Genomic DNA, 16,214 nt, shown 5'->3' with positions numbered 1-16,214 from the left:
TGTCTCCTCCACCGGAACTGGTGATCCAGTGGCCCCTAGCATGCTTTGTCCTCCCATCTGTCTGTCTGCAGACCCAATCCTGCCTCCCCAGCTGATGGCTGATAGCGCTAACACTACCCTCCTGCATTGCCTCAGCTGGAAGGAATCCCCGGCTCCTCCTCCTCCCTCCGAGCCCCTGCAGCTTCTCATTGGAGCTGCTCTCAGGCCTCAAGTTATTATCTGTCTGCCTCACCTTATTGTTATTTAGATATTCATCCCATGGGGTGCCTGGGCTGAGAGTGTCTGCGTGTGTGTGATCTGTGCCTGAATCATCTCTGATTTGTTCCACCACCTAGCACCCTGGTGGGCACTGATAAGACTTATTTTTAAATGAACACTATTCAATTTTACTTGCTATTAATAAATTATTAAGTGACTTATTTCCTTTTTTTGCAGATCTTTTTGTTTTTAAGATTTTATTTATTTATTCATGAGAGGCACAGAAAGAGAGGCAGAGACACAGGCAGAGGGAGGAGCAGGCTCCCTGCAGGGAGCCCGATATGGGACTCATCCCAGGACCCTGGGATCATGCCCTGAGCCAAAGGCAGATGCTCAACTGAGCCACCCAGGCACTCCAAGTGACTTATTATTAAATCATTTCCTAACTCTACCTATATTATGAAGATTCTACCTCTGAAACACATCTGAAAAGTTTAAAGCTTTTAAACAGTAAAGCTATTTGCATGCATCCATGTGTGTGGTCATCAGAATGGTCAGGTTCGAGTGGCCTTGAGTTGGCAAGCGTTTCAGTGACGGTGCAGGGGCCATTTGAGGCTACTCCCGAGCACTCAGATGGGCCCAAAGATTCTTTAGCCCTGAGTCCACCTTCCTGAGTGCTCAGTGGACATTCAGCAGACTTGGGGGCTGACTGTAGCTAACTCAGCCTTGCCGAAATTTCCTTGTGATGCCTCACTGTCTATTTCTTGTCCCAATATTTTCACTACTAGATGACAGCTGGTTTTTCTATTTGATTTCTGTCTGTGTGCACCAGGGTGTGATCAAAAGGAACCAACTTCATCCTCCAATTTTCCTCTTAGTCTTGAAATGCAACCAATCTGACCAAACCCATGATTTACCGAAAGCTAGGTGGGTCTGACATCACTTTTGGATACCAAACACTCCGGTTTTGTCACCATAGATTAAGCCTGTGGGACTCTGCACTACCCCCCACTCCACTCCAGCCAGGGATTGAAGCCCTGGAGGGGAACTCAGACTTCTTTGTAACCTCTAAGGCCAGGCTTTTCCCTCCCTCTGTGGGATCTCCTTAAGAGATGGCCGTGAAATTACCCTCTCCTGTCCAACGAACACTCCCCAAAAGGGTAGCATTCTCAGTTGTCCAGAACTAACATTTCAGAAGAAATGCTGGTTCAATGACTTCTCGGTCTCAAATTTTAATCCAAAAATATTATTTGTCTACTGGTCTGAATATCAAACTTGGGTTTTATCCTCAAGAGGGAAAAGATAAGATAGCAAAAATCTGCTTGAGAGAGAGTTTGCAAAATGAGACTTGTACTTATGAATCACTCACATTTCTGGGAGGGGGGTGGGAAAGATGGTTGATCTCTTAAAAATATATGGGCTTTATTTTTTAGAGAAGTTTTAGTCTCATAGCAAAGTTGAGGGGAAAGTACAAAGCTCCCATTTATCCCATTTCCCTCACATACATCCTCATTATCAACATCCCCCACCAGAGTGGTCCTTTTTTTACAATCAATGAGCCAACGTGACACTTGAAAGTCACCAAAAATCCATACTTGACACGTGAAAGTCACCAAAAATCCATATATTGATCCTTAGAGATCTCAGTTGGTGTCATACATTCTATGAATCTGGACAAATGTAGAATGACATTAATTCACCATTATAGTAGTTGTACTGCCCTAAAAATTCCCTGCGTCTTCCTAGTTACCCCTCCCTCCCCCGTTACCTGGCAAGCCCTGAGCTTCTTGCTATCTCCATAGTTTGTCTTTTCCAGAATGCCATATCGTCGGAATCACACGATATGATTTAGCCTTTTCAGATTAGCTTCTTTCACTGATAACATGCATTTAAGCTTCCTCCATGTCTTTTTGTGGTTTAATAGCTCATTTCTTTCAGAGCTGCCTATTAGTCCATCATCTGGTTGTAGGACCTGTTCGTTTATCCAACAATAAACACCTGCTGCAGGACATCTTGGTTGCTTCCAAGCACAGGTATCCCCAGCTTTCCAAAAGTTTGTGTTATGCCATTTTGCTTTTTCCAAAGACCTACATGAGTACCTGTTTTCACTCACTGAAAGAAATCTGAAGAGAATTTTCACTTTTACCAAAAAAAGGCCAAAGGTAAAAATAGTGCTCAGCATTTGGTTTACAGCAAGAGAAGATCTAGGGGCAGCTGCACCTTGAGGGGTGAGAGAGGCCCCTCAGACTCCTTCCCAGGGACCACACTCAGCATCTCAGCACTGAGCCACCATAGCCTTGAACTGGGTCTGTGAGCATCTGTGCTTTATCTCCATTTATTCTGTGCATCCCTTAGCAAGATGTGTCATAAGGTATCAGAGGAGCCTAAAAGAGCTTATGTTGGGGGTCTGGGAAGACTCAGAAATTTTCCATAAAAATTAATTATACTTTCTGCTTCACTTTATGCCATGTGAGCTTATGAGAGCCTTCATGAGCTTATGAGAACACTCTAACTTCGAAGAGTGAGGGGAAACCTGTATGGACAATTATGCAAAACACTGCTATAAACATCTGCGTGCAGGGGTTTCTTGTGGACCTAAGTTTTCAACCAATTGACTAAAGAAAGGTTTTTTTGAAACAACTTGACAGCGTCTCTGAGTCCCACCTAAAAACAAAGCTTCACTATAATTTGAAGGATTCCATACCCCATAGAGGATTGTTCTAGGTGCTGTAGGGTAGGAGACAGAGAAGAATGAGGTGTTTCTGCCCTTATTTCATGATATGGAAGTGAAGGTCCACTTCAGTAAAGTCCACTCAGTAAACTCACTGAGAAACATGACAGCATGTAACATGTGCTAAAAGAAAAACTCTAAAATGGGCAAGTTGTAGTTAAGAAGCTGTAACTAAGCACACCCCTAACAGCAGAGAAAGAAAGGAGAAGAAATGAGACCTACTCTCCATTTCTGTATTATTCAGCTTAACATTTAAAGAGAGGTCAGTGTCCTTGTGTCCTCCCACCCTTTCAGGGTCTCTCCCTCCCCATCAGCCTCCTCAGTCCAGTGGGGACACACCCTCCATACCCAAACAGCACCAACAAGGAGTGGAAATGCCTTGCTATCCCAACTCACATGGAGGAGGGAAGAATGAATGTATTGCCTTCTACACTGGGCTGAATCATGGCCTCAAAAAGATGCCCCCACGTCCAACTCATTAGAAGCTTTTTTATTTGGAATGCTGCCTTATTTGGAAAAAGATCTTGATATAATAAAGTTAAGGATCCTGAGAGGAGATCAACCTGGATGATGGGTCTTCAGTCCAGTGACAAGTGTGCCGATACGAGACACACAGAGAAGACAGTCAGAGAAGGAGGAGGCAATGGGACCACAGAGGCAGAGATGCAGTGATGCAGCCATGAGTCAAAGTAAGTCCACAGCCAGCAGAAGCTGGAGGAGCCAGAGGCCAGATTGTTCCCTGGAGCCTCCAGAGGGAGTGTGGCCCTGCGGACACCTTGACTTTGGGTTCTGTGTTTCTCTTCAAAACTGGGAGAGAAAACATGTCTACTGTTTTAAACCACCCAGTTTAAGGTATTTGTTATAGAAGCCACAGGAAATGAATCCTCTGGAAAACATATTCACTTGAACAAATCTAACATGCTGATTGATAATAATCATTTTGAACACTGTCGATTTCTGGGCCATCCAACATCTGACTCTCTTCCCTATGTTGAGGAACATATCAGATAAATCGTGTATGACATAGTTTCATCTAAGTACAATTATTCAGTCTGCCAAGACTTAGCCTTTCAGGACCATAAGAGAAGAGGGGAAAGTGAGTGGGCAACAATTAGAGAGGAAGACAAACCATGAGAGACTCCTAATTCTGGGAAACAAGGGGTTGTGGAAGGGGTGGGGGATAGGGTAACTGGGTGACAGGCACTAAGGAGGGCATATGATGAGATGAGCACTGGCTTTTATCCTGTATGTTGGCAAATTGAATTTAAATTAAAAAAAATTTTAAAAAAAGATCTAGCCTTTCACTTTTGGTTGAAGACCTTGGTGAAGTTATCTGCACTATGTTCTCCCATAAGGAAAACTCCTTGAAACTATTCCCTATAATGTTAAGGAGTGCACAGATATTAGGTGTGCATTTAGTATTGTTTGATCATAAAAAAAAAGGAAGTCCAAATGGCCTTCATGAGTTCAGGAAACCAATGATACTCTTAGAAATATAAACACCTGGGATGCCTGGGTTGTTGGGTGGGTTTAGTGTCCAATTCTTGATCTCAGCTCAGGTCTTGATCTCAGCGTTGTGAGTTTAAGCCCCATGTGGCTCCATGCTGGGCATGGAGCTATTTGAAGAAAGAAAGAAAGAAAAAGAAAGAAAGAAAGAAAGAAAGAAAGAAAGAAAAGAAAGAAAGAAAGAAAGATTCCTGATAAATCTTGCTTTTTCTAGCCTTTCTCTCTTACAACTATACTCTGTACTGTAGGCAGACTGACCTTTCTAATATGTAAATATATCCAGTGTATAAAGGCCAGAGTTGAAAACCACTTGGAAGACACAAAACATGGAAGGACTTCACAATCTGGTTTCAAACTTTCTTTTAGGGTCACTTGTCCTGTCATCTTTCCATTCTCAACCCCTATCTCTGCCCAGACTCCTTGTACAACACAGCCACCCTCAAATTCTGCATGCCTCAAGGGCACCATGTTCTTTCAGCTTTCAACTAGACTCAAAACTGGAAAATTCAATAACCCCCCCCCCAACACTAATCTGCTCACTCTGGGTCCCTAAGAGTCCAAGGCCATGTCAGGGGATGCTTCTTATAGCAAATGGCCCATCTGACTAGTAACCTACTCCTTGAATCTTCTATGAAGCCTTTCCCAATTCTTCCAGCAATAAATGAAACCCACTAAGAAAGTACTGTTAGCACCTACCACTCCCAGGGACAGAAGAAAATGTTGTGACCTGGATGGCGGTCACTGGCTAGGACTTCTCTTACTAGAGTTCCTTTTTGGCAGTCTGGCATTAATTAGATGGTGTCGGGCAGAAGTAGGTGAGCTCCTGCAGGCTGGTAGGAGAAGCAAGTCCAGCAGCCCTGCCACTCCCAGGAGGCTGATCTCACACCAGCTACTGCCAGAGAGGAAATGAGGGCTTTCTGCAAGGCCCCACTTCATGCAAAATGATTTAAAATGGGGCCTATTTTAAATGGACCATCTGGTATAAATTCACATACTAAAAAGGAATAAATACCAAATCATCTCCCATCCTCCTCAGAACATCAAAGTCGTCCTGTAGTCTTTTCTTCTACCCCTAGATAATGTAAATACCAAAGCAAAGTTCTTTTGTTCTCCTTCCTCAGGAATGTTCTGACCAGGAGGCCTCACTATAAGTCTAGAAAAAAAAAAAAAAGCAAATTTTACATGATACTTTGAAATGTTATTTTTTATAAGTCGATTCCTCTTTTCTCTTGTGAATTGTGACCACTTGCTTATTGGCACTCCCTGGAAATTAAACCTGATAACATAACTGGAATCTGCAAATATCAAATGTTTAAGAATTCTTTGGAGTTTGTGCTTAGGAGAGGTTTTCTACAGCCTGTTTCTCTACCACACAGTAAACAGGAAATACCTCTTAAAGTTTCTGAAAATGAACAATGAAAAAAAGCAGTACAGGGATACATTGGGTAATCCAGGGGTCATTTTGTTGTTTGACCTTCATAGAAAGATGTCTGCTACTGTTGGTGTCTTTCCTCTTGGGGAATCATCGCTTGAGATCGGAAAAAAACAAAACAAAACAAAACAAAACAAAACAACTCTGCTCTTAAAGAGAGCCAGAGAGAAGTCAAATGGCACCTCTTTCTCTTTCATAAATACCAGACTGCAGTTGACACAACAGCCTTACTCAAACCACTTAGGTTACCATCTTAGTTTCTCCAGGGCAAATGGTGCTCCCCTGAGGCCCCATTCTTTCTACTTTGGTTTCAGGCACTTTCTATAATTCCTCTAACATGGAAGGACAAACAAGAAGTGCACCCTTCAGTTCCTGGTTGGATATAATGAGATTTATCCCCCCCCCCCCCCGCAAATATTCATGTTCTGGTTCACAAGCTTTAGAGGCAAAAGTTCGACTCTTCCCCTAACTTGCAAGCATCTGGCCGAATGTCGGGCCATGAGGAAATCAAAGAACTCCTCCATGATAGCCCAGAATGGTTGATGTCTTCCAATACATCTCAAGTAGATGTCAAGCTTTTCCAACTGAACCAAGAGACACTTAAAAGGGGCATATAGATGGAACATGGTAGGAAGCAGTAAATAGCTTTAGGGAAGAGGCAGGGTTATCTTGGATTTGTAGGTCTTGCAAATATTTATGCAAGGTGCTAAAAAGTAGCATCTCTCCTTCTTAAAATTATTGGCCGACGTGGGCTTATGCCTTTACTTTGTAAGTAAATATTGCTGCAACATTCTAAACAGATTTATTAGGCCTGTCACCAGCAGCCAAATATTTATGTAAGCTCCATGGGTTGAAAAGGTAGTTTAAGGAGACCGTTTTAACCACAGCTTTGTAAATGTTTAAGGTAACATCCTGTCTCTTTGAAACCGTCCCACCTAAGCGTATCATCATATTTATAATAAAAAGACAACACGTTCAAAGTGATGCATTATTTCCTGCTGTCCAAAGTTAGGCCTCTACCTTTTCATCACAGCCAAACAGAAAAAAAGAAATGACTTCAGAGAGATCCTTCTACGTAATCCCTGGGAAGAAACCACTGAAAACGTTACTAGCGGGAGTAGGGAGAGAAAAATGTAACTGTTGTGGTAGTGGTAAATATGAGTAATTTTACATAATATGATTAGGCCTCGATTAGCACACACAGATTTATTTAATGGCTCTATTCATTTGTCAATCGGCTTTGCTTCAGAAGTGCCTCAATAACTATTAGTGAAGTTTGATCCCCGCATCTGGTCTGGTTAACTGAATATACTGTGTGAGTGTGTGTGTGTGTGTGTGTGTGTGTGTGTGTGTGTGTGGCTAGCTGAGTGAATTCTGGGCTTTGCTAAACTCTGATCAGTCTCATTTGCTCGTGGTACTACTGGTCACACGTTCAAGACTATGCTCTATCAGTCAGGACTCTATGGGTACAAGTGAAAGGAACCAAATTCAAGCGAGCTTAAACAACACAGGCCATGGATTGGCTTGCACGGTGGAAAGGTCCAGAAGATACATCTTCAGGCACAGTTGGACTCAGGTACTCTGAGTTGTTCCTAAAATCCTTTCCTTTCATTCCTTTGTATTGACTTCACTCTGGCAGGCTTCGGCTATTGTGGTGGCCAAGATAAGAACCAGCAGCTCCAGGCTTTTTTTTTCTACCAGCTTAGCAAACTACAGACAGAGACTTGGTCCAGACTGGGCTCTTCACAAGAACCATTATGACATCATGTGCCTGCCTTTGGAACCAGAGGTAGCCAACGGGGGCAGGGGAAAGCTGCGCCGTAAGCCCCCTGATGAAAGAGGAGAAGGTGTGATTAGTGGAAAACAGTGAATAGCAAAAGAAAAAAGGATGACTGCTGAATGAGCAAAAATAACTGATCCCTCGCAGATCCCTCTGGGGGACTGGTTTGGTTTCTTTGGGATTGACTCCTGGCGCCTATCGAAGAAAGCAATTTGGAGAGTAAGCAGTTGCAATTTCACTGGGAAGGATCCTTCAGGGTGACAGGTGGCCCTCATTTTATGGGAATCCAGAGGAAGTGAAGATGAAACTGGCGTTCATGGTCAGTGTCATCATCATCAATAACAGAGACGAGGGCACCTAGCATAGGCCAAGGGCTAGGTGGGGGTGAGGTACCGGGTAGGGCCAGCGCTCTGGAAGAGCATGATCTCACTGCAGGATGACACCTCTTCAGGAATTCCATCTGGCCGGATTGACTCAGGGTGGCCGGGTTTCTCTCGTAGCATGCTCGTTGAGCAATGAGATCCCTACAGGAGAAAAAAATCCTCCCTGCTTCTACCCACCCTCTTAATCTTTACACTCAGTAAGGCTTCATCAAAGACGTTTCCAGGAAGCCAGGAGTTGAGTGGATTGACCTATATTGGTAGTGAACCTGAGCAGTCCTTCCTCACTGGCACCCCCCAGGATTTCAGTAGAACAAAACGGAAAGCTCAGTTGGTGTAGCAGCTGTCATCAAAATTCGTTTCCCTCCTGGTACTTCTGTTCTTGTTTTCTGGTTGAGGCTGCTACCCAGAACCAGCTACATAATTTGCAGGGTTCGACGCAAAATGAAAATTTAGGGTGCATTCAAAAATTTCTCAGAAGTGGGATGCCTGGGTGGCTCAGCAGCTGAGCATCTGCCTTTGGCTCAGGGCGTGATCCCAGGGTCCCAGGACCAAGTCCCATGTTGGGTTCCCTGCAAGAAGCCTATTTCTCCCTCTGCCTGTGTCTCTGCCTCTCTCTGTGTGTCTCTCATGAATAAATAAATAAAATCTTTTTAAGATATTACTCAGAATTTCGAAATTGTGACCAGAGAACATAAACCCAGGTATGGACCCTTCTGAGCATGCAGCCCACTGTGACTACCAGGGCCCACACCCGTAAGCAAGGAAGCCAGTTCCCTTGCCACAGGAAGGGTAGCTCAGATGGCCCATGTCTACATGCGTGTTAAAGGACCCACCATCCAGGTGCTCAGTCCTGCATGGAATTAGAAGGGGACCCCACAGACATGCACTCAACAAATACTCACGGTGCTGACACCTTCCTGACTGCCCTTTAGGTAAAGTGGTTAAATTGAGTCAAGGCAACCACCCCCCAAAAAATCAGCTGCCTCCTCCTGCTCAGTGTCCCCTCAACCCCCACCCCCGAGGCTGAACGATAACAGTGGGCACAGCAGTGACTGGGGACAGTTCTGCAACCCCAGCACCCCCTCCAGCTAGGCCCTTCCCCACAATCATTCCAAAAATATGTGTCTGTGAGCCCCCCAAAGTGCTGCAAATGCAGTTCAGACTCGTCGTGCATCTGAGCCTTGTCAGCTGTATTGCAAAGTTGCAGAAGAGGAGCACAGCATTTGCTCTGCTGCACGCAGGGTCCTGCACACGACTCGGGACAGTATAGAAATACTGGTGCCAGGCTCTGCCAAGGTCAGACACTTGTCCCAAGGCCGCAGCAACTCAGGGGGCTCCCGACACTCTATGGCTGCTCAGCGCGGGCAGACATTTGGCAAACAGACCTCCCTTTGAAGTTCAGGCAAAACTGGGCAAACTTTCCTGCCTGGGAACATGTGGCTGTCAGTGGGAGGAGGCCCCCCTCTTCTCCCCTCACACCCCCGAGTTTAGGAGTTGGCACTTCTTTTTCTACAGCGTTAGAGCTGCTGCAGCTTGCGCAGACCTCTCCAGGCGGATGTAGGCCTTTGTCTTCTTTGAACATCTCAGCGCAGTGCATCAGCTCAAGGTGCAGGTACCCACCCTGACTCCACCTGAAAGAAATCAGAAAGGGGATGACTTGGCTAAGGGCAGGTATAATCTAACCAGTGATTCTTGAAGTGAGGTCCCCAGACCTGCAGCATGGGTAACCTGGCCACCCCGTTAGAAAGGCGAATTTCAGGCCCCACCCCAGATCTACTCAATCAGAACCTCCAGAGACAGCCACCAGTAACCTTTACCACGCCCTCCAGGTGACTGAGGCAGCGCTGCTCTAAATCATGGACTCCTTACCTGGAACCATCACACCACTAATTTTCAACAGGAGGCATTTTAGTGACTTTCACGAGCTAATAACCGACAGGAATTCAGTGTTGGGCTAAGGGCCTTTACATGCATAATTATCTTTCTTTTTTTTTTAAGATTTTATTTATTTATTCATGAGAGACACAGAGAGAGGCAGAGACACAGGCAGAGGGAGAAGCAGGCTCCCTGCGGGGAACCCAGTGAGGGACTCGATCCCAGAATCGAGCCAAAGGCAGACGCTCAACTGCTGAGCCACCCAGGGGTCCTGCACAATTATAAGCCACCCAGGTGTTTGGGATTTTGTTGTAGCAGCCCAAGCTAAGATAGTTGATGATTCCTAAAATGCTGCTGCTTGGTCTTTGTGGGACACAACGGGGATGTAGTATGTTCATGGTTGGCATCTGGATCAGCTTAACATGTCACACACACACACACAACCGTGCTGGGCTCTGGGCGTCTTTGACCAACCAACCCAACACAGGCCCACGACATAGTGCACAACTGAACTATTCACCATCTCCTGCTTAATTAGCACAGCAGACGCTTTCCTGAGAACTTGCTGTGAGCCAGGCCCTGTTCTGAACGCTTTAGGGATGACTCTCCCAATTGAACAGAAGAGGAAATGGGAATGTACATCGGTTAATGCATATTTTCTTTGTTCCAGGTTATACGACTGGTGGCAGATGGTGCCGGAACTCAAACTCAGGCAGTCTGGCTCCAGAGATTGGGTCCCTAACCACAACTCTCCCCTCTCTCAAATGCAACCAGAATTGGAGCTTGGCTGCAGAGAGGAATGTGCCCTGAGTCCTCCCCAACAGAAACCTGATCTGAAAAGAGCCACAGAAGTTCATCTGGTTTGGCCCTCCACCTCAACCCGGGAAAGGTGCTATTATCAATAGATGAAATAACCAAGCATCTTAGGTTAAAACACACACACACACACACACACACAAAACACAAAAATCTCACCCGAGTTTATTTAGCCGGTAAGTGGTGGCTGAATCAACAAGCATTCATTATGCGTGTGCTCAGTTTGGTGGGAGTCTCATGGACCATAAATCAGAACGAGCCCCAGTGACTTTGTGGGGCCTCCCCAACGAGCCATTTGTACCACCCCAGGCTGGAGCCACAGTTCTTTGTGAGCCTGGCTCTGCTGTGCGGAACTCCCAGGGCCTGGCACACTGCTAGTCTGCTGGTGGTTGTGCTCACATCCTGGCCTAGTCCAGGAGGCACCTGGGAGACCTCTTCTTACACACATCCAGCCCCTGCCCCTGGCCCCATGCAGTGGAGCCCAAGGCTGCTGCCAACTGCCCATCTGACAGCCCAGAGCCGGAAAGTAGGGCTTTAGGGAAATGGCTCTTGCAGACATGGCTGGGCCAGGTCAGAAATGAACCACAGGCCCAACCCTCAGCCAGACTTGGTGTGTAGCAGATCTAAGCCAGATTCTTCTCTTACTCAACATGAAGAGAAAAGGTGGCTGAGGACTCTACTGGGGGGTACTTATAGCAACCCACTAAAGAAAATGGCCTGGCTCCCCTGGAATTTGGGGAGGCTGATATTCCCACCTAAGATGTGTGCGAGTGAGTGAGGAGTGGAGTAGCAGCTTGTCTGAGAAAGGTTGGAGTTTGCTGAGTTTGGGATGGGCAGCGCAAGGATGCATGCATGCTTCCCAAGGCAAATGTGGACCTCCCTCCTGAAGAAATGAGCTCGTGGTAGGTCATCTTTGAAGGGATCTTGCCCAAGAAGACCTCCTGGAGTCATGGCATGACCCCAACAGAGAAGCAACCAGAAGCCAGAGGCCAGGGCAGGGGGCAATTGCAGCCAAAGGAGCTATCACCTTAAAAGTTCCTTAGATATGAGATCCTCAGTGCTGAGGGCCCCAGGGAACCCAGAGGAAGAGCAGACTTTGAGGCATGCAGCCCACAGAGGGCTTAAATGCTAACCCACAGTGACGACTTTGCCATCATCCCCTAACTCACCCAACCTCCCGCTCCACACACCTGCCCCATCTTGACCCTGAGCACAAAACAAGAGCTAGAAGAAGAAGAGGACCATGTCCTTTCCACTGCAGGCCCCTGGCCCAAGGCAGGTTGGAGCTGGGGAAGGAGAAAAAGTTCTCACTGTGTAAGAGTTCAGAGTTTTAATGCTGGGCGGGACTGGACTTCATGATCTGAAATGGACCAAAATGGCTGTTGGATCCACCTGAGACTTCACCCAAAGGGTAGAGAAGCACAATCCAAGCCTCAGAGTATCTGATAGAAAATGGTAGGAAAAGATTGATATAGTTAGAATTTTTGATGTTCATTTCCTTCAGCTATACACACACACACACACACACACACAACACTCTTTGTATATGTGTTCATAAGCAAAAGGCAGGGCAGCCCAGGTGGCTCAGCAGTTTAGCGCCGCCTTCAGCCCAGGGCATGATCCTGGAGACCTAGGATCAAATCCCACTTCAGGCTCCCTGCATGGAGCCTGCTTCTCCCTCTGCCTGTGTCTCTCTACTCTCTGTGTCTCTCATGAATAAACAAATAAAATCTTTTTTAAAAAAATAAGCAAAAGGCAGAGTGGTGCTCCACGATTCCAAGGCAGTGCATTGTAGTAGTTGTAGTGGCGAGTCAGGTCTACAAAGGATGAAGCAAATGCCAAGGATACTTCGTGGATCCTCAGAGAGAAAACAAGACCATATGTCAAGAGTTTGTCATTAAAAAGTTAACACAGTGCTATTATAATGGTGATAGATGGTAGCCACGCCTGTAGCAGGCACAGGAAAGTGTCCTGAGATGTGGAATCACCAAGTTGTACACCCGAAGTAATGTTGGGTGTCAACCCTACTCAAATTAAAAAAAAAAAAAGTTTTGAAAGTCAACACATGACAAATATATAGAAAATGGTGGAGAGAGCGTGGTATTTGGGAATAGATGCCAGGCTGAAAACTCAGGGTACTCAGTGCAGGGCCAAGTGTCCACTTTTTATGTGATTTCATTACTTTTAGTGGACATTTTGTGGGCGCTCACAACGTCCTTAGGGATATACACATGTTCTTTTCAAATAGTGTTTCCACCACCTAAGTGGAATTTCTTATACTCTAACCTCCTAAAATATAATCACATTGACTGCTTTTTTAAAAAGACCTACCCTTCACAGCATATTTTGTGTAGTCATAGAAACCTAATTTTCTAGTAGAATCTCTGTGTGACCAAGTGGAAAGATATTGGTAATGGAGGAAAATCAATGTCATTACTTATGGAGAAGAAATAGGAGAGCAGATCTCTACTGGGTGGTGGACTCTCCTTCACTCTATTTGGGGACCACGTTGGAGAAATGTTGGCAACCAACTCTTCAAATACTTTATGCATTTTAGGTTAAACATTTTTACAGCGTACACGCTGTCTTAGAAGAAAGGGAAAAGCTCTTGGTGAAACAGTATCTCAAACTAGTGTAATAGTAATGATACATAACCTTACAGGTTATTTAAGGTACAAACTAAGAGACCCCAAGTAAAAAGTCTTAAATAAAATGGAAGTTTCTTTCTCTCTAATGTAAAAGTCCCAAGTAAAGCAGGTGGCCTCTGGTGCAGATGGTTCTGATCCATGAGCTCACGCATGCACTTGGCGCCTCTGCCCTCCTCAGTATGTGGCTTCCATTTCCAGATCGAACCATGATGCTGCAAACGCCAATGTCACCGTTCCCCATGGTAAGCACGGCTCAAACATTGCACGCCTCCCTTCCTTCCACATGCCATTGACCCAAATGTGGTCACAAAGCCACAAGTGACGCTGGGTGATAAAGTCTGTTGTTGGGCACCAAGGTGCCCAGCAAAACCCAGGGGTTCTGTTCCTAAACGAAAAATGAAGGAACGTACACAGGGAGTGGCAGGGAGTGATAGAAATCTCCTCTCTCTATGCATCAGTAATCACTGGAAAGAAACTGAGCCTGTAATGTCATTTAACACACATTTATTGGATGCTTTCTGTGGGCAGTATTCGATTTTACTGTGGAGATGATCTTCCAAGGGAAAGGATTTCATTAGCACAATGCTTTTAAAAGGAAAATCCCCCTCCCCCAAAAAAGGAAAATCCCACCATTTTTAAACTAAAGTCACAAGACCAGCCCTTACCTAGTCACTTCTTTGTGGGGAATGGTAACAGAGACGAACCCTTTCTCTCCTCACCTGGCTTCAATGGAAGGAACATGTTTTGAACACCCACAGATGATATGGCCCTGGATGAGCTCATGGAGATGGAAAGAGCTGGCATTATATTCATTAAGTGCTAGGAATCAAATCATTTTGGTTTGGTGGGTTGGGGTGGGGGGGAATGCCAGATCTGCAAGTGATTGTCCTGAGCCTTTTGCTGTGTGCCATTCCATTCTCTCCTCATTTTCGTGCCACATGTTTAATCCTCCCCAAAATAAGTACTTTAAGGTTGCCATGTGGAAGTAGAGGGAGCTGGGGCATCTGGGTGGCTCAGTCAGTGAGGCAGCTGCCTTTGGTTCAGTTCATGATCCCTCAGTCCTGGGATCGAGCCCTGCATTGGGTTCCTTGCGTAGTGGGGAGTCTCCTCTCCCTCTCCCTCTGCATGCTCTCTCTCTCTCTCTTCTCTCTCTCTCTCTCAAATAAATAAATAAATCTTAAAAAAAAAAAGTAAAGGGAATTCTGGGCTGGGAAGCAGAAGCCTTGAGGTTGATAATGGATCTGCTGCTAAATTGTTGTGAGACCCTGAAGAAATAACAGTCAGCTCCTGCTTTCTGGTTCATAAATCCCTTCAGCAAACTGTCACTTGCACCTGTCACCTGCTATGCAGACTCTGTGCCAAGTCTCTGGAGTTTCCTCCCATCTCTCACCTTTCCGGGTTCATCATGATGTTCTATGTATCTCAGTCTCTATGGCCCATAGAGATGTGGCTATAACCTTATCATACACACAAAGCCAACAAATATTTGTGACATTGGTGTCTGTGGCAGAGATTGCTAATTATTCCCCAGTCCATTCTCCTGTTGTTGCATTGTAATAGAATCCCTGATTTTCACTTGAGTGTAAGATTGTCCCGTCCATCCTCCTTGGTCGCTAAGCCATGCATCCAAGTTGTGGCCAATGAGATGGGAGTGGAAGCAAAGTGTGTAGCCTCTGAATTATGCCCTGAAAAATAAGAGACATGCCCTCTCATTCCCTTTTCCCCTTCCTGCCAGCTGGCATGTGAGCATGCTGGTGACTCACCTACAACCGGGTAAATGAGGGTGACACCCCAAAATGGCAGAGAAACAAGATGGAAGGAGCCCAGTCCCTTGTATTGGCTGCTTCTCTCTAATAATTTATCCCTAAATATAGTGGCTTAAACAACAAACGTTTATGATCTCTGGGTCAGGAGTCTGGGCATGGCTTTGCTGCATCCTCTGCGGTGGGACCCACACCCAAGCTGCTTATTGGCAGCCATCAGATCCCAGCTGGATGTTGACCTAAGACATCACTTAGTATGGGCCTCTCCACAGGGCAGCTCACAACATGGAAGTTGGCTTCTCCCAGACTAAGCAAGAGAGTGAGAGCCAGCAAAATGGAAAGCAGTTCTTTTGTATCCAAGTATCAAAACACATCCCACTCCTCCTGCCATGTATTGTTTCTTAGAAGGGAGTCACTGGGTCCAGCCCACACTCATGGGAATGTGATTACACAAGGGCATAAAAACCAGGAGGAGAGGATCTCTGGAAACCATTCTAGAAGCTGCCTTCCAAGGACCTGACACCATGGGGTTACCCTCTCATTGTTGGGCTATTTGTGCTACAACCACTATGAAAAAGTGAAATAAATACCCATCTTCTCTAAAGCAGGTCTGCGTTAGAGTAGCCACATTTGTGTTTTAATCAATAGTGTCTAATTTGTTTCACTGTGAAACATTTCTCCAATTACTGAGGCTCCTGCAGTATACATTTTCTGAAATAACTGCTCACCTAAACTTCTTTCTCAGGAAATCTTCCTTCCTCCACCTCTGACCCACCTCTCCTTTCTGGGAACTTCTGTGCCATTTTTGTACTAAATAACCCTGGTCCTCCTGGGCTCCATCTAAATAAAGAAAGAGTAAGCAATTGACCTAAGGTGGGCCAAGTCTGTCCCATGGACATTTAGAGTTGGGATCCGGGGACCCTGGTCAGTGCCTCTCAAGAACTGGATGCCGGGATCCCTGGGTGGCACAGCGGTTTGGCGCCTGCCTTTGGCCCAGGGCGCGATCCTGGAGACCCGGGATCGAATCCCATGTCGGGCTCCCGGTGCATGGAGCCTGCTTCTCCCTCTTCCTATGTCTCTGC

This window comes from Nyctereutes procyonoides, unplaced genomic scaffold, assembly GCF_905146905.1.
Source record: "Nyctereutes procyonoides isolate TBG_1078 unplaced genomic scaffold, NYPRO_anot_genome, whole genome shotgun sequence".
NCBI classification, from domain to species: domain Eukaryota; kingdom Metazoa; phylum Chordata; class Mammalia; order Carnivora; family Canidae; genus Nyctereutes; species Nyctereutes procyonoides.
The sequence above is the reverse complement of the archived record's forward strand: the minus strand, read 5'-3'. Positions refer to the sequence as shown.